Source organism: Herpailurus yagouaroundi, unplaced genomic scaffold (genome assembly GCF_014898765.1).
Source record: "Herpailurus yagouaroundi ecotype Mexico unplaced genomic scaffold, PumYag 161, whole genome shotgun sequence".
NCBI lineage: Eukaryota > Metazoa > Chordata > Mammalia > Carnivora > Felidae > Herpailurus > Herpailurus yagouaroundi.
In genome coordinates, this window is record NW_024412402.1 from 18,498,936 (window position 1) to 18,509,135 (window position 10,200).

Here is a 10,200-nt window from a genome sequence, read left to right on the forward strand (position 1 = left end):
ACCGACTGAAATGTTAAGCTCATTAAATCTACCCCATGTGGCATGGGCATGTTACGGGTCTTTTTCTACTTGCTTTCAGGGGGCAGACTTCTCCCCCACCCCTCTGCAGTGCTCAGATAGGATTAACTAGCTCCTTGGCCCTGCGCACAGTTGTTTTCCTGGACCCTGGCTCATTCTGACTGCTGCCGACGTGAGCCACGCAGTCAGTCTCCTGGCCACACTCCTGGTGCCCTGTGCCGGTCAGTAGGAGGGGATTAACTTGTGCTTTTCCAAATTATCAAACCCTCCTGAGGGGCAGGTGAGGCAGGTGAGGCAGGTGGTGAGTTCCGTTTCCCACGTTTCAGAACTAGTTTATTTTAACTTAACCCGGTTGGCATATATGCAAATACATCCAGGGCATTCTATAATAGCTCCTTGTGTTGGCTGTCAGGAACAGAGAACCCCCCCGCCCCCCGTTGTTACATTCATCATGTGTTCGACCCCTAACTCTTCAGACAGTACTCTTGAGAGTCTTCATATAGCCCCTTACTTGGGGTATTTTTTTTGTTTCTTTTTCTAAACTTCCTCCCTTCTCTGTTTCTCTGATCCCGCTATCAGAGGAAATCGTTAAAATGATAAATATGGTCTCCTATTTTTCCTGTGTTCTCTGTGCCTGCCATCTTTCTGTCTCTCTCTTTTATCTCTCTACCTATGAATGTCTACACTCGCACACATCCACACACACATACTAAAAACAGCTGTTCAGGCGTTAAGCCTTCTGGTTTGTCATTGAAAGACTCTAGTCCGCTGAAGAGTGAGGGCTAGATCTATTTCCAACTACCTATCTATTCAATGTCAAGCATTCCCCACCTCCAGGTTGGGAAAACGGAGAACCCATGATGAAGCTACCCTGTGTCTTGTGCCTTCCCTGTGTGCCAGGCACTGTGTTGACTGCCTTGTGTGATTTCTGTCCTTACTCCTCATGACTCTATGACAGCATTGCTGGTATTATTTCCATTATGCAGAGACAACAAGATTCAGGGCAACCTGCCCTGAAGTCACAGGGTTGGCAAGTGGTTGGGCAAAGACTCAGCTCTAGAGGTCGGCCTGCATGGCCCATGCTCTGCAGTATGGTTGTTGACTGCATCTTGACTTGATTATAATCCCTGGGATAAACCTAGATTTTATTTTATTTTACTTTATTTTATTTTATTTTATTTTATTTTATTTTATTTTATCTTATCTTATCTTATTTCACTTTACTTTTTATTCTTAGAGCAGGGAGCTACAGTCTCTCATTTCTGGTCACTCTCAGCTCAGTGGGTGAACCTAGAACTAAAACTTATCTGTGGCAAACAGTTTCTCAAGTGTAGGGGAAGAAACGAAAATAAAGAAAGGCCTCGCTCAAATGCATGCTTGCTTGCACCAGGAGCATTTACTTGAAGCTAAATCACAAAAATCCCATTTTTCCTTTTACAGATGTAATTGTCACATATGTTCAGCACGAAGTCGTAATGAAGGCCCAGAACAGATGGTGAAGACTTAAATGACATGCACGATGTTTGCCCATAACGGGGCTGTTGCTGTCCTTGAAGGCACGGTGCGGTGGGGCTCTGCAGAGGGGCCCCGAGGCTGGCTTGCTTGCCTGGGGGCCGGGAGGGCGGAGGTTGCTGGGCACGGGGCCATATGTAGCTGAACCATAGAGTAGGGTTTGGTGCTAGAGGGTCCCTGTACCTTCTTGGCATCCTAGGAAATAACCTAGTGGCCAGGGGGTCGCAATTCATTTATCTGGTCAGAATTAGTTCAGGCAGCATCTTGGAGGAGACAGGCAGGGACTGGACTTAACTATCAGAGATCTCTGAGTAGGGGCTCTCTTCTGTCTGTCCTACCTAGGGCTCCTCCATCAGGTCCTGTGGGCTTGGCCCTTCTGCTCTTTATTTTATTTTTATTTATTTAAGTTTTTGAGAGAGAGAGAGATTGAGAGAGAGAGAGAGAGAGAGAGAGAATCTTAAGCATGCTTCGTGCTCAGCTTGGAGCCTGAGATGGGGCTCGATCCCACGACCCTGGGATCAAAAACTGAGCCGAGATCGAGAATCTGATGCTTGACCACCCAGGCATCCCTGCTCTTTCTTTTCTACCCAGGGCTGTGGGAGGAGGGGCAGTGACATTGGTGATCTAACGTATTCATTCATGCTAATATCATGGAGGAGGGTCACACGTTGCCACATGTTGCCTCTCAATCCATACATGTCTCCAATCATGTGTAACTGTGTTCAGTGGGTTTCACTCCAAGTGGGAGGCACCAGATTTGAATTGAGGTCCATTTGATTCATCTAATACGGTCCTGTGAGGTCCTGTGAATCATCTAATACAGACTATCGTTGGTGTTAAGTCCTGTTCAACATTAAATCTGTAATCCTTCTCTCTCAGAATGGCAGTGATTTCTTTTTGGAGCTTCGAAAAAGTGACCCTCTGAGACGAGACAGTGACCGGGCAGTGCGGGGGCGGGTGTGGGGGGAGCTTGAGTCTTGAAGAACTAGAACTCTCTCTGGCTGGAGACTGCCCTGAGGGCGGATCCTCAAAGCACAGGGCACACATCGCCGAGCACAGCCACTTCCGGATGAGCTCTCTGAGTTCCTCCATGGTCCCCTTCTCCCCTTCCAGCTGCCTCTGCGTGGCTGTCTCCTGGGCTTCGAGAAAGCCACGTTACAATTCTCTCCACGTTGTCACCTTCCTATTCAGGTAGGATGTGTGCAGGCTGGTGAGAGAAAAGCAGAATCCGGAGAGTGGGCTATAACAACAGAGGTCACTTCCTTGGGCTTCTTTTAAAACCAGAAGTCCTTTTGCAGGGAGGGATTTTACAAAATCAAACGAGCAGATGACTCTCTTTTCTCCCACCTGCCAGTCCTGAGCACCCGAAAGAAGAAAGAAGGTAGTAAATTGTGTGTGCTTGTTGCTAAGGTTGTAGTCATTGATAAATTGTAGGCCTTTTATTTATGTAAGATGTGCCTCACAGACTTCAAATTATTAGGCTGTCATATCAATGAGAAGGAAAGAGACCTTGGTCCTCGTTATTTTTGGAGGTTATTAGAAGAGTTTGTAACAATGTAAACTTTCTGGAAGAGGCAGCCATCTCACCTTTAATATGTATAAGAGCCTGACTCTACGCTCAATGCAGCGGGCTGGATGTTAGGGTCCGTGGGTTCTACCGTTGGTCATACACCTGCACCATCTCAGAAAAGTCACCACTGCTTGAAAGCTGATCTCGACGTGGTTGAGAAAACCTGGCCAAAAGCCTTTTGTAACATTTTTTTTAAGTTTATTCATTTTTGAGACAGAGAGAGACAGAGCGTGAGCAGGGGAGGGGCAGAGAGAGAGGGAGACACAGAATCTGAAGCAGGCTCCAGGCTCTGAGCTGTCAGCACAGAGTCCGACGCGGGGCTCGAACTCACGAACCTCGAGATCATGACCTGAGCTGAAGTCGGACACTTAACCGACTGAGCCACCCAGGTGCCCCTATGTATTTTTGAATATAAAGATGAACCTGATGAACAAGTAGGTGCCCTGGGTGCCTAGTGAGGAAATGGTGATGGATTCTCTCCAAAGCATCCACAGGCATGTGATCAGGAATGAGCATTGGTGTGTGGCTTGCCTGGATCAAGCCATCTCTTTTGAGTACTCCGTACTCCCCTCCCTTGTCTCTGTCCCTTTGCTGAGTAGCCTTATCGATTCCAGTCCTTCCAGTATCTTCTCCAATACCCCCCACTATCCTTTGTTGCTTTCTCCTCATCCTCCAGACCTGCTTCCAAGGTGGCATCTAATCAGCTCATTCATGTCAAAGATGTCTACACAGCTTAATATGCACTCTTCCCAGGTGCGTTTGACGATTTTTAAAGGGCTTTAAGTCAAAGAATTCACTTTAAGCATTAACAGGCCAGTGAACTATATTCAGCTAGCAAAGTTGCCTGGGAGACCTTTCCATGTGTTCTGCTCCTCGTGTTGGTCTTGAGAGCATCCCATGGGTAGGAAAAGAAGCCATTGTGAATAGTGCACCTGCGAAGTGAGCTCAGTACTGTAGTAGCAATTTACTGGGTGTAAGCCGGGGCGGGGGGGGGGAGCACTTCCGTTGCTAGTTAAATTTAGGGTGTCAATATGGTACCTTTCTATTCTCCCAAGTTCAGGACCATTTGAACAATAGATACAACAGAGATCAGAGATGAAGTTCCAGAATGTCTCCAGAATGTGTGGAGGTGAAACCATTTGGAGACTGTAATGTTAGATTTATTACCAAAGGTACTTGCTAAAACTTTACCCTTAACCTCCAGTCTTTGCCCCAGCTGCCCAGGACGGGCATGATCCAGTGAGGGGAGAGAGTAGGTGGTCAGATGCATTTCTCTAGTGTAAGAACTTCCGCGTTGGAACACGAGCCAGGGGATGGATATTGCTCGTCCACACTGCAGCTTGTCCAGGTGACCTCGGCCTCTAATCTGTTATATTCTATATAGAGTGCACACGGCCTTAACGTCAGAATTGCCCACATGGGCTTCTACAGAAAATTGTCATGTTAGGAAAATAATTAAGATCAGCATGGGGAATATTAAATAGTATGGGGAAATAAGTTTGGGAAAATCCGTGGGCTTTTTGCAGGATTTCTCAGAACACTCAGTGTATAAATACACAGGGTTCCCCACACTAATGTGCCTTTTTCTTTCCTGGAACATCAAACACCCCTCAATAAATGCTATCTTAAGCTAAATGTGGAGGAGGGGTTTTTGTTATTCTTTAAATCAGCAAACCATCCAAAGAGGCTAAGAACTCTACTAACAGAATGAAAGTCAAGGTAAATTAGCTAAATTGTCCCTATTTCACGTGGGGGGAAAGCCTGAGACCCACACCTTTTGCTATAGTCCTGCTGTATCAAAAAAATATTTACATAGGCATATGCAAAGCAAAACCTTGCTTATAGCTTTGAACTGTGTATAGACAACGTGTGAATGTACATACTCACGTACACACACGCACACACACACACACACACACACACACACATGCTCACACGTGGTTTTCTGATGACGAATGGGTGATTTTTATTTTCTGCTAGGTTTTTTTTTTTTTAACCTGATGTCCCGTGTGAATTTCAATTGTTTCCTTTTGTGACTTGGGGCATTTTTACTAATTTGATGACGTTCTAGATGATCTCGGTACATGGAGGCAGATCAATGGAGTGGTTTATGCGACTGTTGGAGAAAGAAGCTCCTTCTGTGTTCACATTGGCTACAGCTCCTTTGCAAAGAGTTGCAGTTTGATTCTAAACTCGAATGGAATGTTAAGGTAACTGACTCCGGCATGATACTTGGGAATTTCTGCGAGAGGCTCCGGCTGGGGCCAGGAGGGAATTGAACTCTGGTGAACTCTCCAAGAGCCCTGAGGTTATGACAGCTTCCCTGTGACAGTTGCCTCAAGTCAGAGACCAGCATCCTTCATAATTGATTTTTCTCTTGTTACCAAACTTCCTGTTCTTGCGCTAAGTTGTTGTTGTCCACCCCCCCCCCCCCCCGCCACCGTGAAACTTGTGTGTCTTTTTAGCTAGAAATGTAAGAGATTGGGAGACGTGGTGATCTAGAAAAGGAGGAGCCGTCCTTCTGAGCACCATTCAAATGCTGCTCCTTATTACAGTGCTTGTACTTAAGGACAGTGTCACACTTCTGCGGCCACGTAGTCACAGTTGCGATGCCACTTCCATTATAAACCCCTGTTTTCAGGTGCTCATGACAGCCTTGAGGGAAAATCACTCTTTGGGCTGAAATTTCTCATATCCGTTCTCACCTCCGAGGCGAAATTCTTGTTCTGAAGTCTGGCAGAAAGCTCTGTACCTGTGACAGTGTGGGGCCTCTCAGAAGACCCATGGGCGTGGGGGTTGGAGATTTTACAGAAGTGATATCTGGGGAACTCAGGGCCCTCATCTGTCTGATACCTGGGAGTTGGGGCTCCAAGATCACTTTGTGGACCCTGCCTTCCTGTGATAAGGTGATTTTGCAAGTCATGTGATTTCTCTGATTCCTGAGTGTTGAAGAGAATTCCTTAATCCTAGAAGCAAGCAGGTGAGTTAATTCTGCAGGAAAACTTGGCTTTGACCTTACCACATCGGTCTGGGCACCCTTGTCTAACCAGAGGCTAGTTTGCCTGTATAGTTGGACCTGGCTGTCACTTTCCTCTGAGTTTGGACTCATCCACCTTTGTCAGCTTAGAAGTCCTTTCCCGCCCTCTTCTACCAAAAGCCTAATTTTCTATAAAATCTAATTCCTCTGTCATCTTCTCTGTGAGGCTCACCTTGTCATCTCAGGCAAATCTTTTTTTGTTAAAAAATTTTTTTTAATTTTTAAAATTTTTTTGAGAGAGAGAGGGAGTGGGGGAGGTGCAGGGAGGGAGGGGGACAGAGCCCTTGAAGCAGGTTCAGAGCTGACAGCAGAGAACCCCATGTGGGGCTTGAACTCACGAACCATGAGATCACCACCTGAACCGAAGATTCAGGTTCACCTGAACACCACCTACTGACCCACCCAGGCGCCCAGGCAAATTCCTTCTTACTCTGTATTCTTACAGCATGTTATGTGTACCACTCATGTTTTGCCCGTTTATTCTTCCTCAGTTATGTGTATTCATATGTCTTCTGCTTATGGCCCTCCCTCCCATTAGCTTACAAACTTCCTGAGGGTAAGGACTCTTAAATTTTTGCAAACATTGCAATGCCTCATGCATAATCGCTACTCAATAAATGTTTCTTAGATCAATTCGGTTCATTATCACCATTGACGGAACATCAGCCATATTGCAGCTCTCTGCAAAATGGTGGTATTTGAGATTTTGAACAACAAAAACTGAAATTGATGTAATTCTTGCCCTATGCAAATATGTGATTTGAGATGTTTAGCAAGGAGACAGCCAAATGGAAAAAAAAAAAAACAAAACCATATTTAAAATATAAAGCTAACCATCTAACATGGGATCTGATGGTAGAGTTTCAACACCAGACCTTCCATGGGCGATGCCTTTGTGAGTGGAGGGGGTAGGATAGATTTGTGGTTGAGAAAGAACGTGTGGGAAGGTATTTTTCTGGACCACCTGCTTCACTAAGTTCATGGAAAGATTTTTTTCAAAAGCTATCGGTAGAGGATCACCCAAACCATTTTCTGTGATAGTTTCCAAATTGTTCCCGAAATAAATCAACTTGAAGTTAGGCTGATGGCAAAAACTAGTCTTTTTAGTGACAATTTACCTCAAGAGGGCTCGTGTTCTTTATTTTTTTTTTTTTAATGTTTATTTATTTTTGAGACAGAGAGAGACAGAGCATGAACGGGGGCGGGACAGAGAGAGAGGGAGACACAGAATGGGAAGCAGGCTCCAGGCTCTGAGCTGTCAGCACAGAGCCCGACGCAGGGCTCGAACTCACGGACTGTGAGATCATGACCCGAGCCGCCGACTGAGCCACGCAGGTGCCCCAGGGCTTATGTTCTTTAAAACGGACCCACATTGTCCCCTCATTCCTGCAAGATTACTGAAAAGTGAAGATGACTCAAAATACAACACGTATCTAAAAGCAAGGCTTAATAAAATATCTTCCCTCCCGCAACCTCAGCATCTCTATTATTAATGTCTCCCCACCAATTGATCGCAGATGTTCCTTGTCTTTTTCTGTGTGTCTCTGTTGTATTGAATTTGAGGTTTGTTCTGCTGAGGAGACCCAGCCTGACAGGGAGGATGTGGAAAAATGATCAGAGCCAGCACTCACTCCTTAATTCTGTCTGCTGTGCTGCTCCTTTGAATGACACTGGGAGCCAACACAGAGACGAGCCATTGTATGCTCCTGTCTCTGTGTAATTGTTACGTCTGTTACCCTATTATGGAACAAGCTATCTCTTTGGATAGAGTGCCCCTCTGGTCAATTTTCAAATGCATTTGGATGTTGGGAGAGCTTCTCAGCTTCTGTGATGAAATCCGACTCAGGATTTAAAAGCAGGCATTCTGCACATTGGGGTAATTAGCTAAGGCTTATCCCACTTTATCCCCAATCCCCGTCGACCTATTTTAGGTGTAACGTTTCAAGAGTTGCGATACAAAGGTGGAAACAGAGTCAGTCAGCAGCGTTTTGCCACCTTCTTATTCCCCGCTTCCCCTCCCCGTGTTTCCACATTCAATGCCTAACCATCCCACTTGGAAGTTTAACTGAGTTCCACGCTCCTTTTTTAAGAGGTAAGCTTGGCCCTAGAACTCCAGTATAGGGAGCGCGGAGACCCAGGGAATCAGAGAGGTTCGGGCTCACCTTGAAGGCATTGAAGGCGCCCATTGCATGACCTTGAAAATGTTAGGTGTCTCCACTCAAAGGAGTCTGAAGAAAAAATCCAATCTCCACTGGTGCTGTGACTACGCTGAAAGCCTGCTCTCACCTTCTTTCTCTGCCCTCTCTTTCTCTCTCTCTCTCACCCACGCATCCATGCACACGCACGCATTCACACACTGCACACACATGTGCAGAGGAAAAAACAGGGGAAGGAAAAGAAGTAAAAAATAAATGCAACGCGATGTCTGAACACCCAGATAAAACACGGCCCTTCCATTTTGCCTTTAACTCCAGAAGGGGAAGAAAGAAACAAGTGACCCCACCAATTATACAATTACGAAACAGGGCAAAAGGGCCTGTAAATGGCCCCAGTGAGTTGTTCTTTACATAAGAAAGTTTTACCATTGTGTGGCAAGCACGCCTTCTTTTCCTTCCTTCCACTTTTTTGACCTCTGCCGTTATCTCTAGATTTATCAGCAATACTAGATGGCTTTTTCACATCAGTAAGCACCATCCAAAATATAACAATCAGAAAGAATCAGAGAAAATAAATCAATGTCCACAAACAACCGACCAATTTTGGCAAGTACAATTTATTCATAAAAGCTACAGTTCACTGGGGATTCTCTTGTCTTGCATCCACAATGCCCTTGATTCAGATGCCAGCTTGGTGAGCGCCAGGTGGCAGCCAAGATGGGAAGTCATGCATTGTTCCATCCGGTTTGCTTTGTTCCCCTAATGCCTCTGGTCTCCCTCTTTTTAATCTCAGAGGCACACTTTATTCTAGAAATTCTATAGGATTGTTATCCTAACTAATTGAAGATAGAAATTAAAGTTGAGCCGGCCTTGTGTTTTGTTTTTGTTTTTGTTTTTGTTTTGCAGGGGTTGGAGTGCGGAGGGAGGGTGTTGTAAAAAAGGGGGCCTCCTGGTCCTGTCGATAGGCTCACTGCTCTGAGAATTTCTGACGCCTTCTCCTGATCTTGGGTATCATTGCCCCTCAGAGGTCATAATCATGCACCGGCAGAAACCATCTTGGCAAAGAGACTTCCATATTTCAGCTCTATGCTCTGTTTAGGATTAATTGCATACCTACCCCCCCCCCCCCCCCGGGGGCTCTGTGTTGCCCAGCCAACACTACACGTATTTTGTCTTAGATCCCTTCTTTCGTGTATTTCAGTTTACATTTACATTCCTAAGCATTTCTCTTCCTCTCTTTATGAAAGCCTGCTTATGTCTGAGGTGCAAGGAGGAAGCTAAATGCTTTGCTTTCCAGCCAGGGCCAAGAGAAAGGGGAAGGGGACGAAAGGGAACATAGACGTGGGTGGGAGAGGAGAATGGAAAATATATCAAACAAAAGCACTCTTAGAGCTGTAAACAAGGGCTCCTAGACCTGAAAACACAGAGTAAATAATTCCGCTGACAATAATTAATTAACAATAATAGTTTGCACTCAGAGCTCAGCTTCCATCCGGTAACCTCAGAGCACTTCACAAACCACACTTAATTAAGGCTCTCGGCCCCCTGTGGAGGGGAAGCGGGTATTAATAGCACCCTTTCTCCTGCGTGGAAACAAAGGCACGGTGGATGGAGTTCATGGCTTGCCCAGCAGCTTGCTCCTCTGGAAACGCTGGTCAGTGGGGAAGAGAGGAGCCTTCAGTCAGGTTAGCAGGGTCCAGGTCCGTGTCACCCAAAGTGGCAGGGGGTGACCTGCCTCGGTGACCGGTGTGTACCGTTGGTAATTAGTTGCCAACCCGACACACACCTGCTGTCCATGTGGTTCACGCATCTTGTCCTCACCTAGGCTGGCTACCTGGCTTACAGCCTCTTATCTGGTCCAAGCACAGGAAATCTCAGCTTCCCGCTCCCAGAGCAAGCTGGGAGGT